This window comes from Dipodomys merriami, unplaced genomic scaffold (assembly GCF_024711535.1).
Source record: "Dipodomys merriami isolate MVZ:Mamm:240054 unplaced genomic scaffold, mDipMer1.0.p SCAF_5, whole genome shotgun sequence".
Taxonomy (NCBI): Eukaryota; Metazoa; Chordata; class Mammalia; order Rodentia; family Heteromyidae; genus Dipodomys; species Dipodomys merriami.
In genome coordinates, this window is record NW_027206068.1 from 3,840,284 (window position 1) to 3,861,191 (window position 20,908).

The window sequence follows — 20,908 nt, forward strand, 5'->3', positions numbered from 1 at the left end:
TGTCCCCAGTACCTTCTGTGTCTCCAGGAGCTAGAGGATCTTCTGAGCGCTGCTCTAACCTACAGCTCCCTTTCAATGGACAACTTTTATTTCAGGGGTGTGTGTGTGTGTGTGTGTGTGTGTGTGTGTGTGTGTGTGTGTGTGTGTGTGTGTGTGTGTGTGTGTGTGTGTGTGTGTGTGTGTGTGTGTGTGTGGTGTTGTCTGGCAGAAGCGGGATGCTCAGAACCAGTGTTTGAACACATTCCCTAAGTTCTGGCCTTTTCATCGGGGGAATTCATAGAGCATCAGCCAGTCTCAGGCCACTTCCTTTCAGAGTGACTTCCCAGAGTTCTGAATAATCGGGGCTGGGGGCATGGCTTAGTTGGTAGAGCACTAGCCCATGAGCAAAAGCAACAGGTGCTGATCTCAGGTCCCAGTCTCAGACCTAAAAAAAGGAAAAAAGAATATTGAACAATCACATATACTCTTTATATAAGTTTTAGCCAAGAGTTTCAGCCAAAGAAGAATAGAGTCTTTGTACTACAAGTGGTTGTTTTGTCCTATTTTGTTCTTTTTGGGTGGGTTTGTTTGTTCTTTTGTATTGTGCTAGTGTCAAGGCTTGAATTCAGGGTCTCGTGCTCATGTTTCCTGCACATGGCTGGTGCCCTACCATTTGAGCCATGCCTCCAGTCTGATATTTTACTGGTTGTTTTTTATATTATTTTTATTTACACAGGGGTTTCAATTCAACATGTCACTTTATGAGTACAATCAATGTCACCCCTCTCATGATTTTCCACCCCCCATCTTTCCCAACCCTGCCTGTCCCCTTCAAGTTACCTGACTCCATTTTCACATATGTACATGGAATATTATAACTGAATTTGCCCACCCTTCTTCTGTCTACTTCTGGTTATTGTGGAGATGTGTCTTGCAGGCTTTGGTGATTGTGTTGTGAAACTCATTTCCAACATAGTGTCTTGTAGGCCTCTTTATTGCAATGTGTCATCCTGTACCCTTATTTCAACATTTTGTTATTCCCTTTCCCCTCCCCAAATTAGATAAATGTATATACAAGATGCAGGGTACCAGAATCAAATATAATGTCAACAGGGAACATACCAGAGGGGGAAGAACATACAAAAGAAAATCACATAGTACATTAAAAACAACAAAGAAAAACTTCTTGTGTCCATATCTTGGGGTCCAAGCCAGTCTTATATAGCCAGTGTTACAGATATAAGCCCCCAATGCCTGGCTAGGCTTTTTATGTTGAATGTTTCTTGAAGAGGGTTTATAAACCTTTTATAAATGAACTTAATATGTAGACTTGCTTTAACAAGTGTTTGGCTGCAATAATGGCGTCATGACCAGTTAAGACAATGTGGGTATGGTCTGCATTTCTGCTTTCTCTTCTGTTGCCTCTCAAGCGTTCTGGATTATTGTGGATCCCAAGTGCATCCTTGGGATGCATGCTGTCCCTTGCCTCACAGCAGACACTTTTGCTATCAGTGGTAAGGAGAGAAGAGCCAAAGGACTGATTGCCTCCAGGCCAAGTTCATTCCGCTGAAGGAGGGCTAATACTTTCCTTAGTTTTTCCCTTAGTCTCTCTAGACCTGCTCCCTTCCCGGGGGGTGATAAGAATTTTATAATGAACTATGTGATGATAAATTATACAGTTCTCTAGGTATTCACACACAGTGAGACCAAAGGAGGATACTCTGAGGGGAGGAATACAAAGGTGCCTATACCTAATGTACATCTGATCATATAACACAACATTTATCAAAATGAGCTCGAGGAAATGGAGTTGCCATTTTTGTTTTCTTTTGTCTGTGTTGCCAATTTTGTTTTCTTTTCCTCTTGTCTTGTTTGTTCCTGTGTCTGTCTTTGGGAGGGTAATGGGAATCAAAGAGATGGAAAGACAAAAGGTGAACAAATGCAGCAGCGATACTCACTAGACACTATGTTGGAAGTGAACTCTACAACTTGTGGGTGAGGACAGGAGAGAAGACATGGGAGAGAGCCAGGGAAGGGATGACATTGTTCAAAAAGAAATGTACCCTTTATTTGACTTATGTAACTGTAACCTCTCTGTACATCACCATTACAATAAGAGCAAAAAAGTGCATTAAGAAATAAAAATATAAATATTTTCCCATAGAATAAAGTATGTGAAATGATTGTGCTCTTCTGGCTGGCCACAGGTGCCTTCTGGAAATGTCATGGTGCTACCAAAGCACTATTCCAGCTACCTGCCATGGCAAATGAAATCACCTCCCACTCTCATGGCCTTTCCATTGTCTCTGATTAAATACTCCCTGGCCCAGGCTATGGAAAGCAAGCTGACCCTCCCCTCCTCCAGCACCAGCTTGATCTCACACCCAAGTCTCCATGCTTCTCAATCTTTTTTGTTTTGTTTTTATTTGCTCCTGTCAATGGGCTACCCTTGCACCTCTGCTCTCAATTTTTCTGTTTCTATTTATATATCTCTCAAACATACAGATACAGTTGTTACTTGGTACTCTTTCCAAAACTTCCCCACAGAAATGAAACAAAATAGGTTTAAAATGACATGGATAACATATTAATTAGCCAGTCCCAGGAACTCATTAGGATCATTTGTTTAAAGCCAGTTTGGGTACACAGCAAGACCCTGCCTCAAGAAAACAAATAAACACAGGTAGAGTAAGACACTAGAACACAGCAAGGTGTTAAATCTTACCTGTTGTGGGCAGATTCATGCATCTCAATGTCTCATTACTGGTTGTTAGTTCACACGAAGAGGGAAATGATCCATTAGAGGATTGCAGGGTCTTTGATGAGAGAACCAGCAGAGTTGTTGACACTTAGACCTGGAGGAGTTTCTTCTTTAGGCCTTTATGAAGGGATGCTGTGTAAAACAATGGATGCCTCTGGCCTGTATTCGTTACAGATTTATTGATTTACAGCCTTTCATTTTCTTAACTGAAGATATTAAAATGAGAGACATAAAGCCAAGGGATTTGCTTTCCTCTAGTCTCTCCATAATCCTCTCTATCTCCTATTCCGTAATGAAAGGTTTTAACTTAAAAGTCTATTTCTCAAAAGAACTTCCTGAATTCTGTGTGTTGGTTTTTTTTTTAAGGTGTATGTTCTCTTTGTGCTTCTTTGTGTCTTGTCTACATTCAAGACTAGACAGCAAGTGTGTGGGCTGAGATTAAGTTTTCCAGATTTATACTGTACAAACAAGATGTTCTTCTATTTTTAACATGAGGGCATTTGTCTCAGACATTATTTCAGTACAATTCATTGTAAAGGGAAAATAATGGAACCAAAGAGAAAATATGCACGCTGAGGATCTTAATATTCAGTTTGGATTTGGGCATATTTTGAAGAATCTACATTTCTCTAGATTCTTTCAGTGCATGCCAAAACATCAGTGTCTTTGTCTCTGCTGTCCCCTCTCTCATTTCCTTTAGATGAAGTCAGCCTGAGTGCTGTAAGTATATGCGCACTCCAGGCCTGGAGTGGGGTTGAGCTACTCACAGCAGGTTACAGAAAACAAAGAATGATTGAAGAAATTCATTATTTGAGGATGATTGGTAGGTATCATTTAAAGCTGTTTTCTTTTACTTTTCATTGCTTAAATCTATTTTAAAAAATTTTATCCAAAAGTTATGTACATATGACCATATAAGATGATGCTAAGCAAAATGAACCCCAAGATATGGACACCAGAGGTTTTTATTTTTCTTTTTGCTGTTATTTTTAATGTACTATGTGATTTTTTTTGTTTCTTTTGTATGTTCTTCCCCCTATGGTATAACATATACGTTGTCACTGTATTTGATTCTGGTACCTTGCATCTTGTATATACATTTTTCTAATTTGGGGAGGGGAAGGGAAATAACAAGATGCTGAAACAAGGATATAGGATACATTGTAACAATGAGATCTACAAGACATTATGTTGAAAACCAACTTCACAACTTAGAGGGGTGGGAAAGGGAGGAGTTGGGGAGGTGGGGAGGGAAGGGATAGTAGGAGAAAAACAAAGGAGGGGGTAACAATGCTTGATGGGAAATGTATTCATTACGTTACTCATATAACTGTAAACCCTCTGTACAGTATCTTTACAATAAAAAAAATTTAGCCCTAGAGTAAGAAAGTTTAGGATGCTGTTTATAAGAGTTAAAAACCACTTTAGTTCTCAATGCTCACCCACTCCAAATAAACCAAAATGATCACATTAATCTTTTTAAATGTTGTGTCTAATTTGCAGCCTTTCTCTGGGTGTTGCACAGACTCAAGAGAGCCATCAACCACTGACATGCTCAAGTTCCACCAAGCCTCTTCCTACAATCAGACATTCAACGCGTGTGGTTTGGGAAAGCATATTTCTGTTGAACATGAGATTAAGTATTGCCAAGTGAAACACTTTAAAACAGAAACACTTCTTAAAACTTATGGCAGCCTCTTCAGCGTTTCTGTGGTCCAGCAGCGACACCTAGTGGCTAGAAAGAAAGCAGGCTAAAGACTCTCCCTTTTTCCTGATACTGCTGAAGGAAATTGTACCACCCTCCCTCTCCCCCCCTCACAACGTAACCCTCCCTCCCCCCCCCACCCCCATACACACACAAAAAAAGTATCTTTGGCCACCAAAAGTTAGGAAAGAGATGGGTGGCCAAGGCAGGATGGACAACAACATGAAGTGATAGAAAGATATTCTGTTCTGATACTACCAAGCTGTGGCTACACCAGGCTTACCAGGTCAACATTTTTCTCCATGATGTCAAGGCACTTGATGGCTTATTTTGAAAGACTACAAAAAAGAGCACAAGGGAAAAGAATGATGACGTTTTTCTTTTTTGATTATCTGTAAGCAGTCATATAAAGGAGTTTAACAAGCAGTTTATGAATATATCTTGATCAGTGTGGCCCCTTTCAATATTCTCACCCATCCCTCTCCTACCCACCCATTCCCTCACTCCTCTTCATTTGGTAGGAAATACATTGGATTCTTGACTGAATTCACCTTCTCTTCTCCTCTTCATTTGTCCACCCTTTCCCCATTTACCCTACTAAGCACAGTGTCTCTTGCCTGTAATCCCAGCTACATGGAAAAATGCAGTAGGGAGGATCATAGTCCACAATAGCTCAGGCAAAACGTGAGACCCAAGCCAGACACTATGGCTCATACCTGTAAACCTAGATATAGATATAGGAGGCTGAGACCTGAGGATCACAGTTTGAAGCCAACCTGGGCAGGAAAGTCCATGAAACTCTTATCACCAATTAATCACCAAAAAAAATCAGAATTGAAGCAGTGGCTCAAAGTGATAGAGAGCTAGTATTGAGGGGGGAAAAAGCTCAGAGACAACACCTAGGCCTTGAGTTCAAGTTCCATGACCAACAAAAAATAAAATAGAAAATAAAAAGTGAGACCCTATTTGACAAACAGCAAAAAGCGCTGAGGATATTTTCAAGTGATAGAGCACCTGCCTAGAAAATGCCAAGCCCTGAATTCAAATCCTATTACTAACCAAAGAAAACAATACTTTTAACTTCTATACAGTTTTTAACTGCTGAAATACTAAAATTATTAGTTCTGACAATTACTTCCATATATAAAATGAGTTGGAGATCAAATCAAGTGCCAGGAATAGCTTGTTCTGTATGAAAATTAAAGTGGTGACCATGGATTTGAAGGAAATCTAGAGGTGCTCAGGAAATTCTCCAGTGCTAGTGACTTGCTAAGTGATAATCTGGTCCTTCTACAAGAAAGAACTTGATGCTACTTTTCTTCCAGCAGGATACTTATCCCAGCATAGCTCCCCCTTAAAGCTTTGTATTTCAATGGATGAAAAACAGAAGATTACAATAAAAAAAATCATTGTATCTGTCCTTGCTCATCATGCATGTGAAAATTCTAGTGAGTATTAGTTGTGTAAATTTATTCAAACTCCTTACACACACTGAAATGCAGTTTCCTAATATATTTTTAAATGATGCCACTAGCCTCTAAGAGAAATTGCTAAACTAATGAGACAAGCAAATGGAATGGAAGTGCATGACATCTGGTTAAAAATTAATTTTCTAGGGCTGGGAAGGTAGAGCACTTGCCTTGCATGCCTGAGTTCCTGGGTTCGATTCCTCAGCACCAAAAGAAGCAAAAAGAAAAAAGCCGGAAGTGGCACTGTGGCTCAAGTGGTAGAGCGCTAGCCTTGAACTGAAGAGCTGAGGGACAGCGCCCAAGCCCAGAGTACAGGCCCCACGACCAGACCAAAAAAAAATTTTTTTAATTAATTTTCTGACATTGCAAAGCTTTCTTACATACAGAAAGTTGAAAGAATTCCAGAAGTGAAAATAACAAAAGAAAACCATGGTTTCCCTTATTTGCAGTAACTAGTATATGTCTGAGACAAGAAGAAACGGTCAGATAAGTTGATGTTTGGTGAAATGAACCCCAAGATGAGGACTCAAATGTTTTTTTTCTTTCTTACTATTGTTTCTAACATATTTATAAGATATTTCTTTGTTGCTTTGTATGTCCCTCCCCCATGGTATAACCCCTGCTTTCACTGTATTTGATGTTGGTATAATTTGTGGAGGGGAAGGGAAAAAACAAATTGTTTAAGTAGTCATACAGGTGGACCCACGTTATGTTGAAAAGTGAACTTTACAGCTTTGGGGGGGGGAGAATGGAGGGATGGGGGGTAGGGAGCTGGGAAGGGATGGAAAAAAATATTTTTTTTAAAAAAAGAAAGAAAAGAAAAAAGAAATAACCAATCCTTTGGATTGGAGCCATGGCTTAGTTGGTAGAGACCCAGCCAGTAATCAAGGGTGTCAGCTATTGAGTTTGAGCAAAAAATCTTGGAGCAATATATATATATATATATATATATATATATATATATATATATATATACATACATACACATAGAAAAAGAAAGAATTTCCTAGAAGTTTAAAGAATTTCCCATAAGTCACACATATACCTATCAACTTATTTCTACACTTACTGATTTACAATACTTCCTATAAAACATCCTCTCCATCTCTCATTTCTTGAGTCCCATTCCTCAACCCATCTTACTTTTTGATGAATTGCAACAATGCTGGTGCTAATTCTTTTCCATATATCATAAACCAGGGATCAATTTTGGGTATAGGGGGATTGGATTAAAATTCACTTGCAATTTAAGTGTCCAGTTTGGTAGATTCTTATACATCCAAGCCTCTGAACATTAGTTGATAAATACAAGGCACAACCATTATTCTGATTCTTCTCATCACACATTAGGTTTTTGAATTTGGGTTTGGGGTTTGAGGAGGTGTCAATTTTTCCCTACAGGGACTTTAACTCAGGGTATCATACTCTTGCTTATCATTTTTAATCAAGGCTAGAACATTACCACTTGAACCACACATCTCCACTTTCAATTGTTTTACTACTTAATTGTACATAAGAGGCACTAGTGCCCAGTCACACATTAGTTTTGCTACCATCTAAAGCTGATCCAAGGAGACACAGAGCCTGTATATCAGAGAAAATGTTATATTTTATATATGTCTTATATGTTTATATATTATATATATTGTATATAATGCTATATGTTATATCATAAATATATTTTAACTATTTTAAAGGGACTTTAATTTACTAACAAAACTATCTTCATTGTTGTCTGCTTCTTAGTTTCTAAGAAATGTCATATCAGCAAGATGACAAATGCATTCTACATACACAACTCTTCTGATGCAGAAAATGTCGCCACCAACCCAAGAATCATTTTTACATTGACAATGAAGAGGTCAACCACTAGATGGCATCAGAAACTCGACAGTTTGCTCTTAACTGTGCTCCAATCCACCAGCTTCCAGAGGCCTCCATTCCGTTCCATAAGCACAGAAGTCCCAACCAGAAAACTGGAACTTTGGGGGTGAAGAGGGATGTCATGGGGAGGAGGTAGACAAATGGAGAGAAGAAGGATGAGCGATTGCAGTCCTACTATTCAATGTATGTATGTGAAAAAGGGACTAGGAAAATGGAGGGGATGGGTGGCCTTGGAGAGATGAGAGAATGATCCAAGGGTTAACACTGACCACAATGCATTGTACTAAAAACTGACCTGCTGAATTTAAATCTTGTGTACAACTACTTAAGGATTAAATAATTAATTAAAACAGAGATGCAAATAATGATAACCTGTGTATAGAGTTAAACTTTCAGAACAGGTAAAGTAATAGGATATTGAAGAAAGCTACAAAAGAAGCCAGCTAGTACAGGAAGGATTTTTGAAACCAGGTGTCTGGCCACCGTGTGGCTGCTCCGGTCAACCTCAGACTGGGGTTTAGGGTGTGATGTAGGAGACAGGACATACTTCAAAGAGCTGCTTGCAAGGTTCTAATTACAGAATAAGATCACTGAAGTTGGCAACCCTTAACAGGGTTCCAAGGAAGGACTTTCACTGAAGCCTCTAAAGATAACTGAACTGCTGGCTAGCTGGCTACATCTCCATCCTGTCTCTCAACTTCTGATGTAAATTCACAGAGACATGTGTAGAGACCAGAAAAACTTGCATCTGTATTGGGCAGAGAGAAATGGTAGCGTCCACATACAATGAAAGAAGAGCTCAGTACTCACAGGAGAGACGTCGAGGGAAGTTCTAGGCACTGCCTTACATGTCATTAATAGTTTTTACTATGGTCTGTGATCACCTAAGAGCCAAGGGAACATCTTGTGGACTTCCCTGCCCAGGCAGGATTTGAATCCTCAGAGCTGTTAGGATGACAAACATGAGCCACTACCGCCTGACTTGAATGTTTGTTTATTAAGGCAAGGCCTCTCTCAGACTCACCTCTTCCTGCCTCAGCCATCTGAGTGCTGGGATGATAGGCATGTACCATTGCACCTAACTCTAGCAAGGATTAAAAGGCACACCATGAGGGCTCCATCAAAGATATCACATTTGGGATGGGAACTATCTGAAACACAAGCTTGGCACTAAAGTACTGTCCTCTACCCACACCCCTCCCCACCCCAGACAGTGCACTCTGCCTGCCATGGCATAGCATTCACAGTAACAGACCATCCTGTATCTTAGAAGCACCTCCATACTAAGAAACTACAACCCCTACAAATGGGCACAGAAGTGGTCACTGGTCACTATATTTGCAGACTTGGAAGTGAGCAAGTGAATCAGGCGGACAGTGGAAGCATCATTTCCCCCACCTCCACAGAGACACTGTTGAGGTTTGCCATGACAATGGGCGCACCACACAAAGCAACCTGCTCAGGTAATGCTCCAGTCTGCAGAAGATGTAGAGAAATCACACTGAAGACCGTCCTAAAAGCTACAGGAATCCTCACCAGCCATGCCCTGATTTTCAGCAGCTTCAGAAGATGGGGAAAAGCTAGTCCTCAACCATAGGCTAAAATCAACAAGACAGTAATGTCATCGTGCAACGGCCAAGCAAATGCTGAGAACCTGACCGTGTGCCAGGAGATACGGTGAGGATGGAATCCATCACTCCTTTCCGTGACTGCTTGCTATGTGCAAGATGGGGAATAACAGAGAAAATGTTACATTTTAAATATCTTAAATATATTTTAAATATATAGCAGATATTTTCCATTTGACAGCATTGGGAATTGAGTTGAAAAACATTGAAATGGGCAGGAAAAAACTCAACTCCTCCTAGTTCTCATCCAGCAGGTCAGTTTCCTGTCTGTTCTTAGTATGGGACACACTGCCACTCAGCGTTCAAAACCAGTGGGGAGGGGACAGGGAGGAAATTCTGTCAGATCTCCCACAGACCCACAGACTATAACAACTGCAAAAGCCTGCCTCATAAGTTCTCATTTGTCTTTCTGCATAGCCATGAACTAGTCATTTGTTTTCAGAAAGCCGCCCTAAATTTTGCTTTGTATTCTTCTACAAAGAACTTCTGTTGCTCACTGAACGTTTTGCCTATCTTATGATGGTTTGGCATAGAGTTTACACATACACGGAAAACCCCGGGGGGTGGGGGAGGTTGTCATTAAGACAAGATTACAGGCCCTTGCCATGCCTGACAACTCCTCAGTAAGCAACTTTAATTACTCAGATGTACCCTGGAGCTGAAGTAAACATTTGGCAAAGTTAAGCCATCAGTCCTCTTCAATTAACTCAATTGCTAGCAATACTCTCAGAAAAGCTGCCAGTCCTTTAGAGCCCCTCTTGAATACTAACATCTGCATGGCTGAAACATCACTGGGCATCACTGGGGTCATTCATCCACAGAGCAAGGTTAGGCTTCTTGCTCTTTTTCATGAGCTCTCAAAATGGTCAAAGAAGCTGAAGGTTGAAATTACACGCTTTCATATTTTATGAATATTTACGTTATAAAGACATACTTTTCACTCAAATGCTGTGGTCCTTAGAAATCACACCTGTGAAACAGGTACCCTAATCACTCCTGCCACACCCCAGTACACACACACACACACACACACACACACACACACACACACACACACACACGTAGAGATTTTAGCACTATGCTGAATTGAAATAAAAAAACTAATCACATAATTTCTTTGGCCTTTGGCAGTGACACTTGCACCCCAGGTTCATTGCATCACTACCCACAATAGCCAAACTTTACACCCAGCTTTAGGTGTCCGCATGCTACACATACACACACACACACACACACCCCACATAATGCTGGATATCCTTTAGAAAAAAAAGACAACAGTATATGTGACAACAAATGTTGATCATGTGGCAACATTATTTCATTGAGATGTTGAGTCTGAGAAAGTCAAACTTCTAAAAGTAGAGACTAGAACCAATGACTGACAGGAGTTAGGAAGGGGAGCCAGGAGTCTCAGGACACAATGTTTTTGTGTTCAGAGAACTGGTTTTGAGAGATCCACTGTACAATGTTGTAAGTATGATTGACAACTATTGTACTATGTGCTTAAAAACCAATGATTGGGTTTAGCTGTTCAGTAATACCTATGTGCTATGTGCTTTTAAAGATTCAATTTTAAGTGCTTTCACCACAAAAAAATAAGTATGTGATATAAAACACATGTTAATTAGCTTGAATTCACATTTGCACAGGTAGTATGTTCATTAAGTATATATAAATATATGTACTTGTTACTTGCCTTTTAAAAAGCAATCAATTGAATTGCAAACTTGTTAATTAAACTAATTATTAGTCATTTTAACTTTAAATTCATCGTAAGTTTCTGCATTACTTTTGCATAGCTGTGACAAATACTTGACACCAAGTGGGGTTTTTTGTTGTTGTCATTGGTCATGGGGCTTGAGCTTAGGATCTGGCTGTTGTTCCTGAGCTTTTTTACTCAAGGCTAGTGCTCTACCACTTTGAGCCACAGCACCACTTCTGGGTTTTCTGATGGTTAATTGGAGATAAGTGTCTCACGGACTTTCCCTCCTCAGCTGGCTTTGAATCGCTATCTTCAAATCTCAGTCTCCTGAGTAGCTAGGAATACAGGTGTGAGCCACCAGCACCTGGCTGACACATTTTAAAGGGAATAATTATGTTTTTAGCTCATAGTTTCAGGGAGCTGGCCCATAGTCCTTGGCACTGGGCACTTAATGAATCAGTGCCTCCATGTTCCTGAACATCAGCACACAAGACAGTTTTAGACTCCATTTATGCAATTAACAGGAGAGATTTGACTTTTCCACTTGACTATTAAGCCCTCCTCTCATCCCCCCTGGAGACGGAGCTTTGGGAAAATCAGCTTCTCTTTCTTTACTTTCCTCCACATTTTTAACTCCCAACCTCCCTCTTTCCTCCTCTCTGAGAACCTGCAGAGACTAGAAGACAAACCTCACAAAAGTAGGCAATGTGCTCTTTTCTCTCCCTCTCTCTCTTCTCTTTTCCTCTCTCCCTCTCTCTGTCTCTTTTCCTCCCTTTCTGCATGAGCATGCACATACATGTACAAATATCTATGAATTGTTCCCATGCTGAAAGCTGCAAAATAGTGAACATGGAAGTCCACAGCGTGAGCCAGGAGCAAGACCGTGGATTCATTCCCAGCACTGAAAAAAAAAAAAAAGTTACTTCCTTGCAATTGCCCACTTTTCTGGTCACCAATGCCTTGGTAGGTCAGTATCTCCATTTCCTTTTGAAATATTTGAAATATTTGCTTTTTCAGAAGCAAATATTCACTAAAAAATACTTCCCTGAACACACCCTGCACTCCTAAAAGTCACAAGAGAAACAAAAACCACATTTGGGGGTTACAGCAAACGTGGGAAGAATGGGCCCAAAGCCTCTCTTTACTAACGTCTGCGCAAGCACAGAGGCCCACAGGACTGAAGGCTTCTTCTCACCCTCACAATGCAGGCCAGATCCACACCCCTAAACCCCACACATATCCCCACAGCTCCCAAATACCCTTGACTCCCTTCCTCCCTGACTCTGCTGGGGTATGAAGTTCCCCCCAAATTTCTTTTGCACTACACACTTACATCTACCTCCAGTAGTGCAGTCAGTGTCAGTCTTGCCAAACCATGTGATTGACCCCCTGCAATCCACATGCAGAGCACCCACACAGGCCGCTTCCCTGACTGGAACTTCACATGTAATACCTCCAGTTTGGCATGTTGCTCCTTGGAATGGGATCTTTTTTATGGTTTTGATTCATTTTATGGGCTCTTCTTTGTAAAGATGCTGTACAGCAGGGTTACAATTACATGAGTAAGGTCATGAGTACATTACTTGTCGAGCATGGGGTCTTACTCTATCACACCCAGATCTCTGAGACCTTCCTAACCCACCCATCCCTGAAACCCAGAAACTCTCCCTATTCCAGATCCCTGAACTCTAGCTTCTGTGTCTTCTCTCTAGTCTCAAGAAAGCCAGGCCCAAGGCCATCTTGATAGTTCAAACCTATTAGCCCAGTATTTTAGGAAATTGAGGCAAGAGGATGCTCTGTTTAAAAATCACCTGGGAGGGGGAGCTATTTTAACAACAAAAAAACAGGCTTTTGTAGTGAGAGTTGTTTAAAAAAAGAAAAGCTAGAACAAAATTGAAGCTCATTCTGGTATTGAGAGAGATGACTGTGCTAGCAGTTCACAGCACCTGGGTCTCCCCTCCAGCAGCTCTTTGATCTGACTACAATGGCACAGTATCTGCCACAGAGCTCTGTTTTATTTGCTCTTGGCATTTGATCGTGTTTAAAGTTAACCTGTTTGTTCATTTTAATCCTCCTCTTCTCATAAAGTCCAGAAGATAAGGCCTCCTGGCTATCATAGTTCCAAACCCAGTCTGACACCCTTGAGTGTAGAAATTATTATGTATATGTAATACATTATGTAATATGCAGATCAGAGGATTTACAGATGGAATGAGATGGGAACTCAGTTTTTTCCCTCAACACAAAGAGACCCTTAATGCTTTGGAATTTGAGGATGCCTTCCAGTCATTGCTCCATCCAAGAAGGAAAGATTCAAGGCTTATTATTTTAATGTGAATTACTGTTCACAAGGACATTTGATTCCTGCCTCTGCCCCACACCAAACTTAGTAGTTACAGAGGACAAATACCACGGCCACCATTCACTTACATTTTGCCCTTAGATTCCACTGCAAAGAAATAAATATGTAGCTCCCATGATGAACTCAGGCCATAGCTAAGCTATTCTCCATCCTCTGACCCACAGGTGCCAATAAAATGCCAATATGTGTGGTTTAAGCTTCTGACCTGTCACCCAGCAATAGAAAACCAATACAAGCAGTGAGCAATCCAGTGCTGTTTTGGTAAGGACAATATGTTCATGTCACAAACACATGCACAAAGGTATTTGGGAGTTTAGGGGGCCCTGGGGTTGTTGCCAGCTCTAAGGCTTGAATCCAGGGCCTCGTGCACTTGCTTGGCTTCTTCATTCAAGGCTAACACTCTACAACTTTGAGCCACACTACTTCTGCCTTTCTGGTGATCAGGAGATAAAAGTCTCATAGACTTTCCTGCCTGGGCTGCTTTTGAGCCTGTCTTTAGATCTCAGCTTCCTGAGGAAACTAAGATGACAGACCTGAGCCACTGACATTCAGACACAAATGTGCATCTTAACCTTTATTTCAAACGCTATTTCATCTGCTATGACAAAATGATTCACTTCTGGGTGGTCTCATGTTCAGCTAAAACTACAGCCAGGATAGATTTCCATTTTCTCCAGGGGTCCAACTAATCCTGGGGGACTTAGGACTGGAAACAGGTACGTGGGGGCCTCATGTTTCAAGGTGATTCCTGGACTTCTCATCACCTGTGGCCCTGTGTGTGCCTCCTCTCCATGATGAAATTCATGCCTATGATAATAATTTTGCATGGCCCAAGGATGATATTATAAATATCAAAATGGCCCTGGGCAGGATACCCTGGGGTACCCTGGGGCCCTGCTGGGATACCAAACAAAGGAGATTGACACAATACAGTATCTAGATAACCTCTTGACCAAGTTATTGTGGTATTTGCAAAGCCATGAAAAAGACTAAGAAATGAAAACAAACAGTCCTAACATTAAACTGATCCAATTGCATTGTGTAAGATTCATGGATGGTCTAATAGAAAATAGTTTACTCCCATTTATTCATTCATTTGTGTTTTGCTTATCCATCAGGTTAGCTATAATTCATGTGGCTTCATGATCCTGAAGAAACATTCGACTAGACGCACCTAGCACTTCACAGGAAGTCTTTGTGGCTCTAAAGATGCTCATGCTGAAGTAGCCGGTGGCTGCCTTCATGGGGCCAAGGCTGTGGTTATGGAAGACAATAGAAGCCTGAGGAGTGGGAACAAGGATCATTTGTGGTATTGGCTGGACAGTATGAGTCTTCTTTCCTTGTATAAGCAGTGCCTTAGGAAGCCTGTATTTTATCTCAGTACCACTAGATGGAAGTGGATTCCACAGATAGATTTCTAAGGAGTCTAAAGTGAGTGCTGGTCTTGCTCTAGTGCTGGGCGCTGCCTTGAGAGGTACAGCTGCTTCTCTAGGGAGGGGACAGGGCATCTTTGTTGCCTCCTCCACCCCACCCTGAGTTAGTTGTCCTATGGCAACCCGATGCTCAGGTCTGACAGGACTCAGCCCTTACTACCACCAGGGCCTTGCTGTATAGAGAGTGACTTCTTGCCTTTACTGAGCCTTCTGATGCTGGGACCTGGGGATCTTAGGGCATGGGCATGGCTACAGGACAGGATTCACTAGGCAAGGCTGCCTGAGCAATGTAGGCTGATTTGTCCACAAAGACCACTATTCCTGTGTGGGGGCCATGCTGAGCCTCTGCCTGCTGTATGGTCCCTGCCCTCTGATCCAGCTTCAGGCAGTATGCCATGTCAACTATACAGTCCTCTTCCATCTACCCTTCCAGTCTCCAATTCCAATGCCTCTCCTGGCTTCTGAGTCACCTGTACACCTGTTCACTGCCTCTCAAACTACCCAAACCTTCACTTCTTTGGTCTAAGTTTTCATCCTCCAGCCTGCCCACCACATCCATCTTAATTCTCACCTCCCAGAGGGAACAGACAGCTCCCCCTACAGCTTCTCCTATACCAAACATAACTGCTGACAAACGCTGCTGAAATGTTAGGCCTGGCCTCTCTCTGCAGTTCTCATACTCTCATACATCTGAGTCTGGCCTCTCCTATTCTGTCTGCAGCTGGAAATACTGCATTAGAGCCACAGTGGAAACATTCAATGGAATGCTGAAAGCAGAGGCAGCCTGACTGCGCCCATGGCAGACATGAATAGCTGCTCCCCATGGCTGTTCCTCACTCAGCCTGGAGGGGACCTCATCCAGACCCACACAGAACACTGATCACACTGATCCCCCACCTCCAGCCCAGAGACCTTTATCCTCCACATCTGAGGAATGATTCTGTTTCCATGACCAGAAATCAACTGCATGACGTCTTAGGAAACACTGGTTTTATAAAATAAATAAATAAGCTGTGTTCCTGAGGATTTCTTTATTATCACTTTATAGACCCAGAAGCAGGAAGCAGGACCCTAAAACTTCCAGATATTAGTCTGGATCTTAGTCCATTCTAATTTAGCCAATTTAGTAAATCCTACTCCAGGCTTACAGTCCATGAGAAGAAAGTCAGGGAAATAAGGATGGAAAGTTCTGGAATGGACAGCTGCCAGAGCAGAAAGGAAGTGGGCATCTGCTAGAAGTATGAGAGTGAGGAGAAGCCCACAAGGGGTGAGGGAGGTAAAACAGCACTCACGCGGGGCACATGAAAGTGCTTCTACCACAGCGGCTGCTCAGCACCCAAAAGCTGGGCTATCCGCACCGTTCTCCAAAGTTTATATTCCTATGAGCTTCACTGCTTGAAAGTGCAAACGTTATACAAGTTCTATATAAAATGTCGCGTGTTATTATTCTGATCAATAGAAACATTTCACTTGTTTGTTCTTGTTCATCTGTAGTCCCTAAATTATATCATTATTCCAATCATTCTGAGCTCACGTCTCCATCCAGGCTTCTTTTCTTTCTTTTAGCTTTGTTTTTAGGTAGATATTAAATAGAAAAACAGAAAGGATGGTGACAGGAACTCCCATGTGCTCACTGTCCAACCTCAATAATTCACATAGCACACGAGTCCCCTCCACCACCTCCTGCCCTTGCTCCTGACCATGCTGAAGCAATTATCCAACATCAATTATTCATATAAATTTAGGGGACAAAAAACCAATACCCTGTCTAAGAGATAAGCACTTTCTAAAGCACACACACACACACACACACACACACACACACACACACACACACACACACACACACACACACGCACGCACACACACATACACACACTACCACCACTACCACCACCACATGAGTTCCAAAAGAAAAATTATTAATAATTGTTCCCAAAGACTACTCGATATCCTGGGGGTGTTCAAATATCTCCAACATCTGTTTTCTTCTTAGTTTCTTTTTCAGATCAGCTGAACGTTTATGCATTAGGGTTAACTGACGATGGTTCTGCCAAGGTCTCTTTTAATCTCTAAGTGTCCTTTCCCATTTCCTCTTCCCTAAAAATAGATTTGTTGAAAGAACAGGATCTACACACACACACACACACACACACACACACACACACACACACACACACACACACACACACACACACACACACTGCATTTTCTAAATCACTTCAGTGCTAGCATTTGTCTGCCATGGCATTAAGTGGTTTCCTCTGACCTTGTATTTTCTATGACTTAATCATTGGATCTTATTCAGAGGCTTGTGGTGAAAATATATGGATGCAGACAGGGGATCCAGGTCAGCATGCTTAGCATTTCAGCCCTGGCACTAAAAGCAAATGGACAAATATGGACAGTTTTGTATACTTTTAACTTCTCATGGCTGACTTTTACCTTTTGTTAACACTCATGGCTGTTAAAGATTGCTATGAGATATAACCATTCTTCCTTACCTCTTCGATATTAAAAGTTAAGTATATTTGCATAAACACTCTAAGTGCAAGTAGAATCTGAGATTAAACACACTAGTAGTCCAATACAGGAGGCTCATGTCTGTAATCCTGTCTACTTGATTAGCTGAGAATGGGAGGAAGATCATAGTTCCAGGCCAGCTGAGGTGGAAAAATCAAGGCGACTCCATCCCCACAGAAGGGAAACTAGGCATGATGGCACACACCTTTGATCCCAGAAATAGCAGGAAGATTAAAGTAGGCTGATCAGAACTCAGACATACCCCTTAAAAAGGCAGAAAGGCTCTATTTCCAAAGATAGCTAGCTAAAACCAGGGCTTGAAGCAGGTTCCAGTGGAAGCACATCAGCATACCAAGTACAAATCCCTGAGCTGAAATTCCAGTAATACCAAACAAACAGACAAAGTACTCCTGAGAGCTCCATGACCAGCTCAGAGCCTATGATCACTCACTTTAGCTTGTAAAGAGAGACAAATGCCATCCCAGAAAATTTAGTCTCAATTTTCAGAGCATCTGTAGCTCTGAAATCTGGGGCCAGGGGCACGGGGTAAAGCCACACAGTAGCTTTCGACTTTGCACATGAAACCAAGGAGAAAAAGCAGATTTGGCCAGAAAGAAGAGGAAGTAGCCAGGGCAGAGAGAGGACGGTATTTCCACTCCAGGCAGCCTGCATGGACAGGTGGGTGAGGGAAGAGGCTAGGGAGACACATGAAGGGATCTCTGCTGAAAGCAGAGGCTGTGTGCTGATCTACAACTACTTACATTTCCCTCTTGCTATAGGTCCGTGAAAGGCAGAAGAACAGGGATAGAACCTAGGGATATTTCAAATTCTAGATAAGGCACAGCAATCCATGGCCCTCACCTCACAAACCCAGAGCACAGACATCACAATAGAGAAATGATGCAGAACCCATAATGAGTGAGACAGGTGTACATCTTCTATGCAGACCTCCAAGATGATTCACAGATGCCTGGTGTTTTCCAGTAGCTTCTTTCTGGACTCCTCTCTCTGAAAGCCCTTAAAGAGACACTACTCATTAGTTATGTCCTTCACCGTGCAGAAACTCTTCAGTTTGATGCAATCCCGTTTATCCAGTCTTTCTTTTGATTTGTTATGATTCTGGATCTTTACTTAAGAAGTTTCCACCTGTGCCTAGGATTATAGGCCTGAACCACCAAGTACCCAGCTTCCTAGTTGCTTTTGCAGTGGGATTGCTGAGCCAAGATTAGGGGTTCCCCAGTCAGATGCATTCTATGAGACTTGGTGGGGGAAGGAGGGAAGAAGGAGAAGCCAAGTGGGACTTTCTGAGCCACTTCCTCCTTTAGCACTGTGGTCAGGATCTTTTCCAGAAGCTTAGAGGACACTACACAGCAGTTGCAGTAGCAAAGCTAGCCAGATGACTGGTGTCTTGACATCTACCCATCAAGTGTTGAGACCTTGTAGAAGACTAACCGACCAATGAACTTTTGAGAATGACAAAATCATCAATGACTCCAGGATTGCCTACCTTCTTGGCTGTCTAGAGTCTGCATCTGTGTGATAAATGCAGCCCCTGGGGCTCTGTTTGACTGCTCAGGGGTGTTTGGGCCTCTTGTTCCTCCCTATTCCTCCCTGTGTCCACAGATTAAACAACACACCTGTCCTGCCTGCATTGTTGCTCTGCTCAAAAGCCAGAAGTGTTCAGGGAAAGCCCAGGCCTCCACATGCAGGAATTACAGGAGAGAGACAGCACTCCTTTTAGGAGCAAAAAGTCTCTCTCTGTCTCTCAGTCTCTCTTACCCTCTTTCTGTCTGTGTGCCTAGCCCTCTCTCTCTCTCTCTTTCTTTTTCCCCTCTTCGCTAGGGTTGTGATTCTTATAGCATAAATGAATGTTAAACAAAAATGTTGGGAAAACTATAAACTCTTTCCAATTGTCATAGGAATGGCAGGAAATCAATCAGAAGATATTTTAACCTATCAATATAAAATATTTTTGAAGGCCCTGAATTAATCGGTTTAAATCACATAGGTCACTTGTTAGCTGTTCTTCACTGCGTGACCACCTGACAATAGCTTTCCTCCACTTTGAAAAAAGTTTGGGCCCTAATTCCTACTTCCACTCCACGTAATGATATATTAGGTTAATTTTCATTTTGCATCATCTTTGTATTTACTTATTCATACTTTACTTTTTAACTTTGCTGGTCCTAGGGCTTGAGTTTCTTTTACTCAAGGTTAGTGCTCTACCACTTGAGCCTCAGCACCACTTCTGGCTTTCATTTGTTTGTTTATTAATAAGTTTTTTATTGTGAAAATACTGTACAGAGGGGTTACATGAGCAAGGTAATGAGTACATTTCTTATCAAGCATTGTTGCCTCCTTTGTTTCCCCTTACCATCCCTGCCCTCCCATTCCCCCCACTTCTGGCTTTTTCTGAGGAATTTATTGGAGATAAGTGTTTTACAGTCTTTCCTGCTTGGGCTGGCTTTGAACCACAATCCTCAGTTCTCAGCCCAGTAGCTAGGATTGCAGGCATGAGCCACCAACACCCAACTAAAATTTTTATGGTATAGCAAATCATTGCTTTAGTATGAGAGAAAAGGAAGCATTATTTTAAAAATATTTGATCTCATCAGGATAAAACTTTTTTGTGTGTTCTGATTCTGGGGCTTGAACTCAGGAATTGGGTGGGCACTGTTCTTGAGTTTTTTAGCTCAAGGCTAGCACTCTACTATGTGAACCACAGCACTGCTTCTGGCTTTTTTGCGGGGGGGGGGGGGGGAGGGTTGTGAGGCCTGAACTCTGGGCCTGGGCCGCTGTCCCTCAGCTCTTCAGCTCAAGGTTAGTGCTCTACCACTCAAGACACAGCACCACTTCCAGCTTTTTTTTTTCTTATGGGGTGCTGAGAAATTGAACCCAGGGCCTCAGGCATGCAAAGTAAGCATTCTACCAATGAGCCACCTTCCCAGCCCTGCTTCTGGCTTTTTGAAGGAAAAATCAGAGATAGGAGTTTCATAGACTTTCTTGCCTAGGCTAGCTTCAAATCACAATCCTCAGATCTTAGCTTCCAGTACCTAGGATTACAGGCATGAGCCACCAGCATATCTAGCTGGATAAAAATTTTTCTCATGGGATTTTCTTTCTTTTCCATTGGGCTTTGTTGTTTTGGTTTTAGTTTAACAGCACTAAGGTACTGTGAATGGAACCCAGGGACTCACATATGCTAAGTAAGCACTCTTACTTAAATGTATGTAGCCAACAGCCCTGTGAGTTCATTTCTGGCAGTAGTTTCTGATACATTAATTAGAAATACAAGAGGCGGCTGTACATATGTAGCCCCTTTTCCAGCCTTCACATAACATCACCTACATTATAAAAATTATATTATTGTACAACCTAAATTCGTCGGTAACTACAAGCCTAAGCTAAGTAACATGTTTAAGAGAGTGTCATGCTATATCTACCATATGGCCTCAAACTGTG

At 41.8% G+C, this 20,908-nt stretch overlaps 1 long non-coding RNA gene across 1 annotated transcript; it reads right to left on the bottom strand.

Annotated features, from left to right (window-relative positions):
* Positions 1–354: 354 nt before the first annotated feature.
* Positions 355–18,262, bottom strand: LOC138810024 (uncharacterized). Its single transcript, XR_011366991.1, has 4 exons — positions 18,208–18,262; positions 4,729–4,783; positions 2,705–2,857; positions 355–424 (listed from the first exon to the last, which is right to left on the bottom strand). It is a non-coding gene; the product is annotated as an uncharacterized lncRNA (long non-coding RNA).
* Between the last annotated feature and the right edge of the window lie 2,646 nt (positions 18,263–20,908).